Here is a 16,105-nt window from a genome sequence, read left to right as displayed (position 1 = left end):
TGGTTCCCAGGGATCGCCCCAACTGCAGTGCTATCAGCAGATACAGACCTCAGCCACCGACCCGCAAAACTAGAGCCTATCTGTCCACCAATTTGGATGTGGCTGAGGGCCTAATGGCATGTGTCTCTCCCGACCAGCCTTCCAATTTTACCAATGCCTTTTTAGGGCCAGAGCAAACACACTGTGGCAATTAATAGCAGCACACAGGCCACAGAGAACTAATATAAACAAACATAGGGTCCAGAAAAAGGCAGACAATTTCAAGGGTGACCCTGTAGACAGGGTACATTTTCCCCGCAGTACTACAGTTGTCCTCTGGGACTAGGTATATAGAGACTATATTAGGAGAATGCATGTAGAACAAGGCAATGTGTCGGGGATGAAAGAAATGCTGATTAGTCACAGAAAGTAGTGTTTCAGTTCTCCATAACACTGTCCGAAGGTAGGAGTATTGCATGTAGAAAAACAACAGGGAAGAGAAAAGACGTGACCAGAACACTTGGTTACATTACAAATCAAAGACAAATCCCTCCCCACCTTACATAACGATGACCCCCTGCCTCCTGATACTGCTTGACCTCTGAGACATCTTTAGTACTACTGATGATTCCATCTGAAGTCTCAAATGGAATTTACTGGCAACTTCCTCACTGGTTCCCCCCTACCTACCCAAAAGATATTGGTTCATTCATATGGGCCCCTCCAGATCCCAGAAGACCCTATCATCAGCAGAATCATCCTGGGTACCCTTTATCCCATCCATCTTTAACTGCCACATGGAGCCATCTGTGACTTCTCACTTAACATAGCATCACAATTCACCAGTACATCAGGGAGGCATAACTCTCCTTGGAGGTCTTGAGACCTGGGTGTCCAGTCCCTACATGAAGACAGAAGTCCTATTATTTCATAAGAAGAACATGCAGTAACTAGCCCAAGCATGGCTAAACAACATGAATATGGCAAATGCAAACCCCAGCTTTCGATTATTGCAAAGTCAATTGGAATCATCCTGGGCATCACTCTCAATAAACATATCACCAAGGACACTAAGGTGGCTTTTGTGCCATCTCTGTCTATTGAAGAAAAAAACATTCCTCAAAAAAAAGGGACTTCATAGCTTCCTTTCAAGCTTTCGTAGTCTCACATCTGGATAGTAGAACTGACCAGCTAGATTGCTTCCTAGACTCTAGGCAGGCTACACCTATAGGCATTCTGCATGTGTCATCAAGAGCCTGAAGAAACAGGACTGCTTCAACCCAGCCCTGATGGAAAACCATTAAGTCCTCTTGCCAGACCACATCATTGTCAAAACCAACTGCATCATCTACAAAGCCATCACAAATGACAATCCTGTCTGTCTGGAAGTTCATCACCTCTGATAGCTCTCTTCAAAGACATAATCAGTGTAAGGCATTTACTCAGTTGGGTTCTGATACAACCCTGCTGTGCTGTAATTTAGAAAAGAGCTATGGAAACCCTCTTTAAAAACGAAGAACAATCCACGTTCACAAACCCCGTTTCCTCTCTAGTCACTTGTGGCTGTATCTTTGTTTATGAACATGAACAGCTCTGCTCGTTTTTTGCTAGGTTTTCTCTGTAATACGACCACATAAATATAAATGGCATTTCGTTCTGTAGTATTTTCTCTTCTGGCCAATCTGATTGATCTTGTTCAATGGGGAGTACAATGAATTTTCTACTGTTGAAATGAATGTTTAAATGTTTAAATGGCAAACTATTATTGTTTCGTCAAAGGCTACCACAGCCCTTAAACTTTGCCACTAATCAATGGCAATATGATCAAGAGAAATCACTTCCTCCTTATGATTATAAGGGTGATGTTGCATTTGAGGGAATTGCAATCAAGTCAGAAAAATAAAGCCGGGTAAACCTACAAGCTTAAATATATTCATTGTAAAAATACTATATTTGGAAGAAAGAAAAATGGCATAAACTAAAATACACAACTGTACCACAAATGGGCCTGTGTTGAAAATTGTTCAAACCCGTGGGGGAGCTGAGTAATGAAAATGTCTTCAAGCGAGGGATACGTCCATTCATATGCATTGGGCTACACGCGTTTTTACAATGACATGGCTGCTCAATGTGTAACCATGTATTCATTTTGAATACAATATGTGCAACAATGACCTTAAAGAAGTAAAATTTGTCAGCTCCTTACATACAAATCCAAAGACTGTATACACAGAAATACCATGCTGTGCCTCTTTAGCTGTTAGTATTTTATCCAGTCCTGTTTTTAGATTTAACCTGATGATGCTGGTAGGATCCATGGCAACATTTTACGTACAGTATAAAGCAACACTGTATTGGGATGAGGTCTTTGGAACTGCTCTCTGATTGCTTAAGAGACAGCAGTGTGCAGTAGTGAAAGGCCCTTGATAAAGGTTTGCCGGAATAGGGTTGGGTCCACAAGTTGTCATGTTATTACCCTAGAATGAGAGATTTAAAACATTTGTTAAATACTTCCTATTCTGAGTTTTGAAAGGAAATTAGGGAATATCATGTAGAACTCTTTTTAACGCACTGAAATCTGCACGATTTGCTTTTTTTCTGGCTCTTCCCCCTCCGACTGATACATTTTGGCTGGTTTGATTCCGCCAGTTTGTCAGAGGGTGTGATGATTATCACAAGACTCGTGATTCTGATCCCTGTGCATAAATATGTTTGCATAGGGATCAGAATTAAGAGCATAACTGAGCTAGGCCACCCCTCTTTGACTTCAGATTCAGGTAAGATCGCGCAGCCTCCATCGCTACCTAGCCTTGACCAGCCACACCTGAGCTGAGTCCACCCCGCTGCATCTCCTTCTCCTGTTCTCCTCCCAGCGTGCTCACCAGCTCTGGGCAACCTATCCTGCTAAGAGTGCAGTTTCTGGGTCCACCTTCTCACCCTCTTTCCCAGGCAGGCCCATTCGGCCTCCGCCTCTTTTCCCGCCTCCTGCCCACAGCACTGCTTGTGCCTCCCCCTCCACTGCCTCCCTACGGATCAGAGGTTCCCCTGCCCTCTGACTACCACTCCCCTTCTCTGCCATTCTGACTCCTCCTCCAGCAGAGACCTCCGCTCCTCCCCCAATCCCTCACTCCAGTACCCCGTCTCCCCATGACGTGGAGACCGCTGAGCGACCATGCTGCAGATGCGTGCGGAGGGCACACTATGCACTCACCCAAACCACAACCAGCGACAAGACCCCAACTCCCACAGACAGCAACTTCACCTTGGGAGAACTGCGGCCCCTGAACCCCAGACACCAGGACAACAACAACCGCACTCTTGCCTCCCCCAGAACCCCAAAGGCCCCTTCTGCCAGAACTGCCACTTCAACTTTGTCACAGAGGATACCACCCATACCTCTCCAGTCAGCCACACTGCCTCACACACACCAATCAACAAGGCTGACGCCAACACCTCCGGAAAGATCAAATGCCTGCTGATAAACGCACACTCACTCCGAAAATATGACATGGAAATCTGGGACATCATCATGTCGAACGCCCCAATGCAGTTTTCTTCACAGAAACCAGGCTGAACTCTGCATCCGCTCCGGACATCGCAACACCCACCCCCGTAAAATACAAGATCATGCAATGGGCCCGATCCAACAGAAGCGGCGAAGGCATCGCCATAATCTACAAAGAGAACCTCACATGCTCAACCACCACAGATGACTCCACCCCCTTCATGGAGCACATCCACTTCCTAGTCCATACTAACAGCAGAACCACCATCAGAGGTACCCTCACCTACAGACCTCCAGGACCCAACCGTGCCTTTTGCAATGCAATCCCCAACTTCATTGCCCCTTTTGCCATCAACACCAACAACGCCGACCTCCTAAAAAGCATGGCTAACATCGTACTCAAGCAGCTTGTCAGCGACCCCACCCACACCGCAGGACACAGGCTCGACTCCATCTTATGAGCAAGCAACAAAGTGACATACACCCACAGTGAGGAGCTCACTTGGACCGATGCCAACTGCTTCCATTTTTCCATCTTGGACCCCCCAACATCCCTGCCCCCACAGCCAGCAAAACATGGGCAGCTATGGTCTAAGGTCTCAGAGCAACAATAGACCAATGCCCTCAACTTCTGCCTACCCACCATCACCAAAATCAAAGAACAAGTGGAGGAAAAACTTGTGAACTGGATCATGGCACCGCTGACGGAGTTGCACCAAGGAAACACACCTACCCCCAAGAAATGAAAAAGATACCCCAACTGGTTCACGGCTGAACTAAAAACCCAGAAATGCAACTGCAGACAGAAGGAAAGAACATGACACACCAGTAAGAACCTTGAGGACTGAAAAGGATTCAAAGACGCCCTCAACCATTACCATCATCTCCTTAAAGACACCTAGCCATCCACATCAGGACAGCTACAACACAAGAAAGGAACTATTCAACACAGTCAAGGAGTTCACCAACCCTTCAGCATTGAAAACACCATCACATCCTAGCAAGCTCTCTGCAACACCCTCTCAGACTTTTTCCACAACAAAATCAAAACCATTATTAAGACTTTGCACCCCAGCCCCCCGCTGAGGACTACATCAACCCCCTCACACCGAAAAACACTCACCCACACCAGCTCACCCCATGGAACACTCTCACCAAGAAGGAAACAGTGTCCATGATGGAATCCATCCACCCTGGAGCCCCAGCAGACACCTGCCCCCACCACACTTATAACCTTGGCAGTCAACCCATCAGTAGGGAACTCACCAAGGTCCTCAACTCCTTGATCATCACAACCCACTTTCCCCAGAAATGGAAACATGCCGACATAAACCGAGACTGAAGAAACCATCTGCAGACCCAGGAGAAATCAAGAACTACCGACCCATCTCCCTGCACCCTTTCCCAGCCAAGGTAATCAAGAAAGCTATCAACATCCAGCTAACCAGACACCTAGAGAATCACAACCTTTTGAACTCTCCCAAGCCAGCTTCAGAGCAAAGCACAGCATCAAGACAGCCCTCGTCACAGCCATGGATACCATCAGAATGCTGCTAGACCACAAAGAAATAGCCCTCATCATCCTTGACCTCTCAGCACCTTTGACACTGGGTCCCACCACACACTGATCAACAGACTCCACCAGAATGGAATCCAAAGAGCAGCTTTCAAGTGGATCGTCTCCTGCCTCAAGGGAGGAATGCAGAAAATAATAATTCCCCCTTACTCCTCAGCCCCTAAGAACATCACCTGTGGTGTACCTGAAGGCTCATCCTTCAGCCCAACCCTCTTCAACATATACATGACACCCCTGGCCAACATCGTCAGGAGCCAAAGACTCAACATCAGCTCCTACACCGAAGACACTCAACTCATCCTCTCCCGAACAAACGACCCAATGACCAGCAAAGACAGTTTTCAAAGATGCATGAAGGAGGATGGTCGTTTAGATAAACAATAACTGTCTCAAATTTAACATCGACAAGACAGATGTACTCATCTTCAGGAATGCCAAGGACACCCTATGAAAGGACGAATGGTGGCCACACATGCTAGGTCCATCCCCAAACCTCCTGAACATGCCTGCAACCTCGGCATCATCTTCTACAGCCAGCTATCCCTGAGGAAACAGGTCAGCGATGTCTCCTCCTCCTGCTTCTTCACTCTGCGAATGCTCAGGAATGTCTTCAGATGGCTCCCACCCAACACCAGGTGAACTGTCACACAAGCTCTCGTCACCAGCAGACTCGACTACGGAAACTCCTTCGGCATAGGAATCACCGCTCAATGCATGAGGAAACTCCAGACCATTCAGAACATACCATCCAGACTCATCCTCGACCTCAGCATGCAGACGGACATCACCCCTCACCTCAGGAAACTCCATTTTCTACCAGTTGCAAAGAGATGCCAGTTCAAACTGCTCACCCATGCTTACAAGGCACTATACAATGTAGGACCGGCATAACTAAACAATCGAGTGACTTTCCACCAAACAACCAGAAAACTCCATTCCAGAGCCATCTCCTTGGCAGCTACCCAGAACATCTGCCTTAGTTAACAGCAGAGGACGTTCCTTCTCCCACCTGGTGGCTAAGACCGGGAACACCCACTCACGGCACCTCAGAGCCTCAACACAGCTCCAACAGTTCAGGAAGCATCTCAAGACCTGGATGTTCACCCAACAGGAACAAGGAGTGTGATCCCACAGCATGAATCCTCAGCACCTTGAGACCCTCACGGGAGAAGCAACTGTGCTATACAAATGCTGATTGGTTGATTGAACTCATGATGAGGGTCAAAGTGCGTTTATACTGGGAGATCTTTTACAGTGGCATGTCTTGTGATAGCTAAGACATTTGTCAATACTTGGCTTACTAATGGAAAATTCACCCTAAGGCTCTCATCCTGGAAGTAGTCATTGTCACTTGCATATCCTTTTAACAGGTTAAACAATACCCATTGTACAAATAATTGAAAAGAACTTGTGACGCCTTTGCTAGTGGCAATAATTTAGCGTTAAAGCAGGTAGGTACCTGAAAATAATGTACCATAACACTGTATATATCTACCTGACACCTGAGCTCAGTTGGACTCTTACTGAACACACATCTTCCACATATGCAGAATGAGGTCCGGTTGCAATGTCTTCTTTTAACTCGCTCCCTAAGCCTGCAATGACTAACATTGCACATCAGAGCCACCTCATCAGTTCTTGAATTTTTCAAGAAGCTGAAGACACTGCACTTCGCCTAGTCTCTGACCCAGCTCAGCCCACGCCACCCCTGATTTTCAGCATCAGGACACCCTTTCGAGTGAGTTGTCTACTCTGCAAATACCCATAACATAAACATCATATATATGGTTAGCACAGTAAAAAACTCAAGTGAATATATAGCATTTTCTCTTCTTTTGAAATGTCAAGCCACATTTAGTTAGAAATCAGGAATATGAAAATAAGTACATTTTTAAGCTAGCATGCTATATTGCACTGGATACCATGTTGAGGTCTTGGGCTATCATTTACCAAGTCACTCAGTTAACCAATTCCTCTGAAAATTAACCATGAAGGCGAAATTCCAGGTCTGGATACATACTTTTTGGTGTAGATGGAGTGATGTAACAAACCTGTGTGCATAATATATTAGTGTGAAACAAATGAAGGTACTTGACTAAAATGCTACGTATACATCGATTATTGCAAAGTGGCAAAGGACTGAATGGGCATACAGAGATGGCTGCATTGTTACTGACACATGATCGTTTCAAGGAGGGAGTGATTGAGTGGACATGGAGAATTAAATATATCTACCAGTTAAGGTGATATTTTTAAGGAATGGCCAGGGACTGATTAGGTAGTAAGACCACTATTTCCTATATCTCACAACTGTTTTTATTTGCAAAGGGTTTAAGTAGCATGGCTCTCATTATGAGAGGCCCATATTTTTCAAATCCATGTGCAAACACATGTTTTGCAGGGGTCCGACTCACAAGGTTAGTGGTAATGAGTGCATCCCCCACAACAATTTTGCGCTGTTGAGTTTCTGCAGGTCAAACTTAGCAAAATTTATTGTGGGGAAAATCTGGTTAAATACCAGGACATGTGGACTTTGGTGTGGAAAGCATCAGCATGCTATTGCCCATTTGGGTTCGGAAATCTTGCCTTGGCAGTTGTTTATCACACACAATACAAACCGATCCCCAGAGCATCAGTTTTTTATTAGGCCGATTACTCATAATTCATTAGGCCATTCATAATGAGGGCATAAGTGCACATGAAATCCGCATTCATACATACATTGGGCGTTCTTTCTTCCAATTTTTCCGGCATTCTGTCTCTGTCAGTGCCTAATGTACCTCTGTTTCTATACCAGTGAGTTTCAGAATCACTAGATTCAAACCTCCTACCCTCTCCCACGGGTTCCTTTCTGTATCCATCACCCTTTTTACCTTACCAGCTTTCGCTTTGCCTACCAAATGGTTAGTGTTGGCTACTGAATAGCAGTTCATTTTGAGGAACACCATGCCATCCACATGCTCTTTCTATATTCTATCTCGTGTTCGCTCCTTTTTAGTATTCCCCTGCTCCTGCACAGTGCTTGTGCTGCGCTTGCGCAATCTACTGCATCTACTGCATTTAATATAGCTTAAAAGAAGCTTGTATCCGGCCTCCGCTTCTTATTGGTCCCTGTGCTTGACACTTTACTTTTGTTATTGGGTAAATGCTTTCTATTTCGTGTTTTTCCTGGTGTGTTACTCTTATCAATCTCCCGTGGCCTAAATACATTTTGATGGGTGGAACTTCTTTTATTTGTGTAAGGCACAGCGTTTACAATTTACCTTTCATTATCTTCCCCGAGTGGCAGGCTTTTAAAACGTGCTTTCACACAGCATTTTTTTTTTGCTTTGTCGACGACTGAACGCGTGCTTTCCGATTGGCTTTTCCCATGTCTGCGCACACTTACAGCGTGCTTTCTTATGGCTTTTTGCTTGCTTTTTCCTACGACTTTTTAAAATTAATTTCCTCCTTTGGTTTGTCTAACAATTTTTAAATGTAATGTTGTCCTCTAAGCACAGTTTTGTAGATCAAACATAGATCAGTCTATGCCGCCATCTTCTGGTAATATTCTGTAAGTGCTTTTTCGGGTAGTGTGTTTTCACTGTGGCTGATTACGTTCTTGCTAATACGTTTACTAACCTTGAGAAGTATGTATGTATATACATATATATATACAAACACAAGTATAAAAAAAATAAGTGTAAACATTAGATTTCCAGGCTATTTTTGCATTTTTGCATTTAATTCCAGCAATCTCTAATTTTACTTGAAATATTTTTTGATGTGTTAACTAACTCAATACGATCCCACCAATACTGTCACACATTGTCCTACATAAATTCGTTCTTCATTTTTGCATCTGACCACCTCATCATAAACTGTAATCTGCTGCAACACTCTTTTTGTGTTGGTGTTTCTATTATTTAATTATTCCTCGAATAAATAAAGTTCCAAGAATGACACTGTCCCTTGTGTTTTTTGGTGCAGTCAAGCCGCTTTTGACCTTCCAGTTGGGCGGAGTTCAACTATATGTACCTCCTTGAAGTGACCAAAAAACTCAACCACGCTATGTGAAGTTCCGCAAGCAGCGGAGTGTATTAAGTCACGCCATTCGCTCTGATTTTTAGTGCCAGGTGTTTGTCGCCTGCTGAAAAATCAGCGTAAACAACACCACGCGCAGCACCAGAGGGTGCTGCTTCTTTTATGCCACTCGAGTAGATCTTCTACTCGGGCGGCAAGTTCTTCAACACAAACGGAAGATTTATCAACAGGAGAAGTAGCGACTGTTAGAAATGGGGTCTCTGGTTGACAGTCAGTTTGCACTGAAATCTGCATGATTTGTCTTTTTTGTGGGCCTGCCCACTTGGTTTTGGCAGGTTTGACCTGCCACATTTGTCTGAAGAAAACTGCAAAGGTGTGATAATTATAACACAACTTGTGATTTCAAACATATTGTTAGAAATGGGGTCTCTAGTTGGCAGTCAGTTTATACTCCGAACGAGCAGTGACCCTCACTCTAGTCAGGGCAATGGAGATACACACTTGGATAACCCCTGCTCACCCCCTTGGTAGCTTGGCACAAGCAGTCAGGCTTATCTCAAAGGCAGTGTGTAAAGTATTTGTACCAACACACACAGTAATACAGTGAAAACACTACAAAATTGACACCACACCAGTTTAGAAAAATAGGCAATATTTATATAAATAATACCAGAGCAAAACAACAAAAATCGAACAAACACAAGATATGATTTTTTTTTTTTTAAATCTTTGTTTTTACACAAAGTACCTGGTTTGTGCAAAAAATAAAGCCCCACGGGCGAGCGTGCGTCCGGCAAGTGAGCGATGCATCGATTCTTTACTTGCAAATGAGGCCGTGCATCGTTTCTTCGCTGGTCGGGTAGGCGATGTGTTGTTTTTCTCTCCCACAAGAGAGTGATGCTTCGATTTCTAGACAGGGCACCTCGGATCCGTGCAGGTTCATGATGACTTTGACACCCAGCAAAGATGCATGACAAATCCAGTTGCACGGTGGAGAAAACCGTTCTGCGTGGGGTTTGTGTTGTTTTCAGCAGCTGCAAATGGGTGTTACGTTGTTTCTCCACTCGTGAAGCAGATGATGCGTTGCGGGTGTCTCATTTTTACAGCCTCATTGCAGGTGGTGCGTCCAAATTTTCCACCCAAGCGGCTCCATGTGCCTGGATTCCCCTCCTTGTTCTACCAGCTTCACCTTTCAAAGGCACAGGGACTCAGTGGGGCACCACTTGGAAGGGCACAAGTCTCATCAGACAGTCCAGGTGCTGGCAAATGAAGTCTTTGATGGTCCTGAGACTTCAAAACAGGAGGCAAGCTCAGTCCAAGCCCTTGGAGATTCTTTACAAGCAGGAATATACCACAAAGTTCAGTTTTTATCCCCTTCCTCAGGCAGAAGCGTCTACTGCAGGCCAACCCAGCAAAGCACAGTCACAGGCAAAGGGGCAGTACTCTTCCTCCAGCTCTTCTCCTTGGCTGAGGTTCCTTTTTGGTTCCAGAAGTAATCTGATTTTCAGGGGTTTTGGTTGCTCTTCTTATACCCCATTTCTGCCTTTAAAGTAGGCCTACTTCAAAGAGAAGTCTCTATTGTTTTTTCAAGATCCTGCCTTGCCCAGGCCAGGCCCCAAGCACACACCAGGGGGTTGTAGACTGCACTGTGTGACGGCAGGCACAGCCCTTTCAGGTGTAAGTGACCACTCCTCCCCTCAGCCCAGATGGCCCATCAGGATATGCAGGCTACACCCAAGCTCCCTTTGTGTCACTATCTAGAGGAGAGGTGCAAACAGCACGACTGTCAAACTAGCCCAGACAGGGAATACACAAACAAGCAGAGTCACAGAATGGTTTAAGCAAGAAAATGCCTACTTTCTAAAAGTGTTTTTTTCAAACACACAATCTCAAAAACAACCTCACTAAAAGGTGTAATTTTAAATTGTGAGTTCAGAGACCCCAAACTCCACATGTCTATATCCTCCCAAAGGGAATCTGTACTTCAATCATATTTGAAGGCAGCCCCCATGTTAACCTATGAGAGAGATGGGGCCTTGCAACAGTGAAAAACGAATTTGGCAATATTTCACTGTGAGGACATGTAAAACACATAAGTACATGTCCCACATTTAACATACACTGCACCCTGCCCATGGTGCTACCTAGGGCCTACCTTAGGGGTGCTTTACATGTATAAAAAGGGATGGTTTAGGCCTAGCAAATGGGTACACTTGCCAAGTCGAATTGGCAGTTTAAAACTGCACTCACAGACACTGCAGTGGCAGATCTGAGCTATGGTTACAGGGCTACTAATGTGGGTGGCACAACCAGTGCTGCAGGCCCACTAGTAGCATTTGATTTACAGGCCCTGGGCACTTCTAGTGTGTTTTACTAGGGACTTACTAGTAAATCAAATATGCCAATCATGGATAAGCCAATGTACAAATATAATTTATACAGGGAACACTTACACTTTAGCACTGGTCAGCAATGGTAAAGTGTCCAGAGAAAACAAAAGAGCAAAAATAGAGTCCAGCACAGAAATTATCTGGGAAGTAGAGGCAAAAAGTTAGGGGAGACCATGCCAATGATACCAAGTCTAACAGCTCCCAAAGGGGAACTACACTTTAATAATATTTAAAGGCAGCCCCATGTTAACCTATGAGAGATAGGCCTTGCAACAGGGAAAAATAAATTAGGCAGTATTTCACTGTTACGACATATAAAGCACATCAGTACATGTCCCACCTTTAACATGAACTGCACCCTGCCCATGGGGCTACCTAGAGCCTCCCTCCGGGGTGCCTTACATGTACAAAAATAAAAGGTTTGGGTCTGACAAGTGGGTACACTTGCCAGGTCGAATTGGCCGTTTAAAAGTGCACACACACACACAAACACACACACACTGCAGTGGCAGGTCTGAGACATGTTTACAGGGCTACTCATGTGGATGGCACAATCAGTGCTAGTAGCATTTGATTTACAGGCCCTGGGCACCTCTAGTGCACTTTAATAGGGACTCACTAGTAAATCAAATATACCAATCATGGAAAAGCCAATTATACATACAATTTAGACAGGAGCACTTGCATTTAGCACTGGCCAGCAGTGATAAAGTGCCCAGTGTACCAAAACACAGTCACACAGTCAAAACATGGGAAGCAGAGGCAAAAAAGGCAGGGGAGACCACGTCAAGGATCCCAGTTCTAACAGCGCACATTGTCGACTGCCTATGTTGAGAAATCTTTCTGGGAGTTGAGCACAAACAGAGAAAAAACTCTGCTATGCTGAGCTTCTAGGAACTCTGTGCACTAAGTGGAGCACGGAGTGGGAAAAACTCTGCAAACTCCGTGAGTGGAGCAGAGTTCACTGCCCACCCATACTTCCAGTCTTTGCAAAGCGAGAGCAGGACTCCTGCGATATGTCAGTCAGCACAGATGCAATCTGATGGGCAGAAGCTATAATTCACTTTCTCTGCACCTCCACTCCGCATTGTTGGCACGAATCACAGTGTTACAGAATTGGGGCCTGCTCAAACAAGCACGCTATGCCCCGCGAAGCTGTCAGCATTCACAGAGTAATTGTAGTCCTGCAAACAAAGGAAATTCTCTCTGAGCTGCTGTTTTGCTGTTCCTGCTGCTTAACGCAAGTGCCTGAAACGCAGCGTGCTGTGTGCTAAAAGACATAGCTCTTGGGTACAATTTAAGAGGTTCCTGGTCACCGTAAAGGTGGAATGCCATCTTAGTTCTTATTATACTGCGGTTAGGAACTATTTTCATTATTTCCACATAATGTAATAGCAGAGTTTCAAAGTGTTTTCGAATATGTGTTTGGCACCATGTTTGCTGCTTGGTCAAACATTTTAACGTTATTTCTTAAAAATTTTGAATGATAGAGTGATTTATAATTTTGTTTTTTAGGTTTTTGATGTAGCACTAACCAAGTTCTACAGAGCATCTAACATATCTGTGTGGATTTCAATTACAACCAAATTGCACCCTTGGTGTTTCTGCCTTTTCTTCAACTCATCCATGTTACAGAGGGCGTTGCGTGTACTTTTGAAGCCCAAAACACGTCAAAGTGGAGCGGAGGAGCCGCCCCTGTGCATAGCAGCTGCACAAAAACCTATTGTGTTCGATTTAATAGGCTATAATGTTGCTCTGTCTAAAACAATCTGGCCCACATACAGGGTTCATATGACAACTGTTGGGTCCCTTAATTCACTAATGACATTGTCGCCAGAGTGGTGCAGGACTAGTTCTAACTTCATCTTTACACTATCCCTTCTAATACATACTTTATAGTAACAGCACAATATATTGCCTTTCCCAATAAACAAGTCATAACACTTCACTTTAATGGAGTTTCAGTAACTTATATTGCACAACTGTGCACAAAGCTACAACTTACAACAAAAAACAGGTGATTATTTATCCCATTGGCGACACCGGTTCATTTACCAATGCTTGTTTTACTCTTCTGACACATGACATAGCCTTAGATGAGAGCAGAGTGCTGAATACGAAACTTCCACATGCCTCTATGTCAGTGTGCATGGCTGACTGCAAATCTGCTAGTTTATGTGTGTAGACTGCAGAGGGGTTTTGAATCCATGCCTGTTTGCTGGTCGATGTGCATGTTCAGGGATGTCTGTAGGTCTGCTGCTTTGCATAGATGTGCCATCTAGTTCAGTGTACGTCTGAATGTTCATTCTGTCTGCATGAAGCAAAAAAAGGGAAGGCAATTTGCTTTGGATTTGCTTCTTTTTTCTGCACTCACATACTTGCGCTTTTTCTTCACCATTACTAATTACAAGATTGCAAGTTCTAAAAGGCAAAATAATTATATTCATAAGTTTCTCACCCAGTCCATACACATACATGCAGAACACTAATAAAAACGCCGTAGTAGTAAGCGCATTTGGAGACATCTTGGTGGTTGTCCTCATTACTTACATGTTTTCATACAGTAGGGGTTTCCATACAGAGTTGCTGCTGCTTGCTGCGGAGCGTAAATCACAATGAAACAAGAAAGGCCTCGGTCGGGAGTAAACGGATGAAGAAGGCGGCCGTCAATAGGACTTCACTTTAAATGTATTGTTATTATTGCTGGCTTCCACCATCCTTGTTGACAACAATGTGACACAAGGCTTCCTTGTAGAGTTCGCGTAGTGCAGCGCAATCACAAGCTCACAAACAACCCTGACTAATTTGGTTAATGCAGAACATGTGTGCCTCAGATAAAAACACCCGTATGGGGGCGGGAGGGGGGCAGTGGGCGAAGGCGTTCGGGTTAACAAACTCACATGACCACAAAGAACGCTGGTTAGTTTAGTTAATGCTGAACATACCCGCCTTAGATAATAAAGAACCAATGGAGGGGAGTGTGTATGTGTGTTGGGAGGGGGGGGGGGGGGTGTTCAGGTTCAGAAACTCCTTAAACTAGCTTTATCATAGAGCAGTCACATGACAACAAACAGCCCTGTTTAATGTGGTTAATGTAGAACATACCTGACTCAGATAAAGAACCAATGGAGGGGAGTGTGTGTGTGGGTGTGTGTGTGGTGGGGGAGGGTGTTCAGGTTCAGAAACACCTTAAACTAGCTTTATCATAGAGCAGTCACATGACAACAAACAACCCTGTTTAATGTGGTTAATGTAGACCATACCTGACTCAGAGAAAGAACCAATGGCGGGGAGTGTGTGTGTGTGTGTGGGGGGGGGGTGTTCAGGTTCAGAAACTCCTTAAACTAGCTTTATCATAGAGCAGTCACATGACAACAAACAGCCCTGTTTAATGTGGTTAATGTAGACCATACCTGACTCAGATAAAGAACCAATGGCGGGGAGTGTGTGTGTGTGTGTGTGTGTGGGGGGGGTGTTCAGGTTCAGAAACACCTTAAACTAGCTTTATCATAGAGCAGTCACACGACAACAAGCAGCCCTGTTTAATGTGGTTAATGTAGACCATACCTGACTCAGATAAAGAACCAATGGAGGGGAGTGTGTGTGTAGGTGTGTGTGTGGTGGGGGGAGGGTGTTCAGGTTCAGAAACACCTTAAACTAGCTTTATCATAGAGCAGTCACACGACAACAAGCAGCCCTGTTTAATGTGGTTAATGTAACATACCTGACTCAGATAAAGAACCAATGGCAGGGTTCGGGGAGAAACATCGTAAACTCGCGTTATCACAGCGTACTGTTGTTGAAGGTTAGGAAAAAACACGCTTGGTTTTCCCTATTGAAATGCTCACTGTAAAATGCAAGCATGTTTATAATGAGTGCGATTTTAGAGCGCAATCTGGCAAACCTTAAATTAGTGTTATCACAGGGTACTGTTCTTGAAGATAAGGAAAAAACAGATTTTTAAGAATGCTTTGCAGATCGAAACTAAAGCAGGTTTTTTTGGGTTGCCCCATACACCCCTTGCTGTGATGTATAAGTCTGCTTTCAAAAATATTTGAACATATCTTGAATAGAATGTACTTCATAAGCAATGCGTTTTGAAGAAAGGACAATTTAAGCAAAACACGTTTGGGTTGTTCCCTTTTGAAATAGGTCAGAGTAAAACACAAGCCATGGTAATAGAACTGTGTTTCTCGTTAGCTCTCTAGAGGCCCGACAATGTAAAGGGAGCACTGTGAGCGCTACGTTAAGACACAGCCCCTACCACAGTTTTCAGCTGACGGAGTCACTTCCGACTGGTGTTACTAAATATTCCGAGTGGTAGGGTAAGCCATGCTGGGTGCAAGCACCTTTTACTCCCTATTATAAAGGCAGGTTTCTGGGATCGGTAATGTGTGACAGGAATGTTCTTACATATTTTTTGTGTCATTTTGTTGTGGTGGTAACGTGTTCTGTCATTTTTTAGGGTGCTTTTTGTTTGTGCTGTGTTATTGTAGTGTAATTTTTTTATTGTGGTTGTGTTACGTTGAGTTTTGACTGTTTTATTATGTTGTACTAATACGAGACTCGCTCTATGCCACAGTTTTGGGCTGTAGCCTTAAATTCATGACAAGCTTGACCAGTGCTATTTCA

General features: G+C 44.3%; 1 protein-coding gene across 1 annotated transcript in view; it reads right to left on the bottom strand.

Moving 5' to 3' along the window:
• Window positions 1-14,250, bottom strand: part of LOC138250329 (arylsulfatase D-like) — a 951,998-nt gene extending 937,748 nt beyond the window's left edge. The window contains exon 1 of the mRNA XM_069205095.1: window positions 14,024-14,250. The gene's annotated coding sequence lies outside the window, so the exon portion shown is untranslated. The remainder of the gene's footprint in view (window positions 1-14,023) is intronic.
• Between the last annotated feature and the right edge of the window lie 1,855 nt (window positions 14,251-16,105).

Source organism: Pleurodeles waltl, chromosome 8 (genome assembly GCF_031143425.1).
Source record: "Pleurodeles waltl isolate 20211129_DDA chromosome 8, aPleWal1.hap1.20221129, whole genome shotgun sequence".
Lineage (NCBI taxonomy): Eukaryota > Metazoa > Chordata > Amphibia > Caudata > Salamandridae > Pleurodeles > Pleurodeles waltl.
This window is presented reverse-complemented; position numbering and strand designations above follow the sequence as displayed.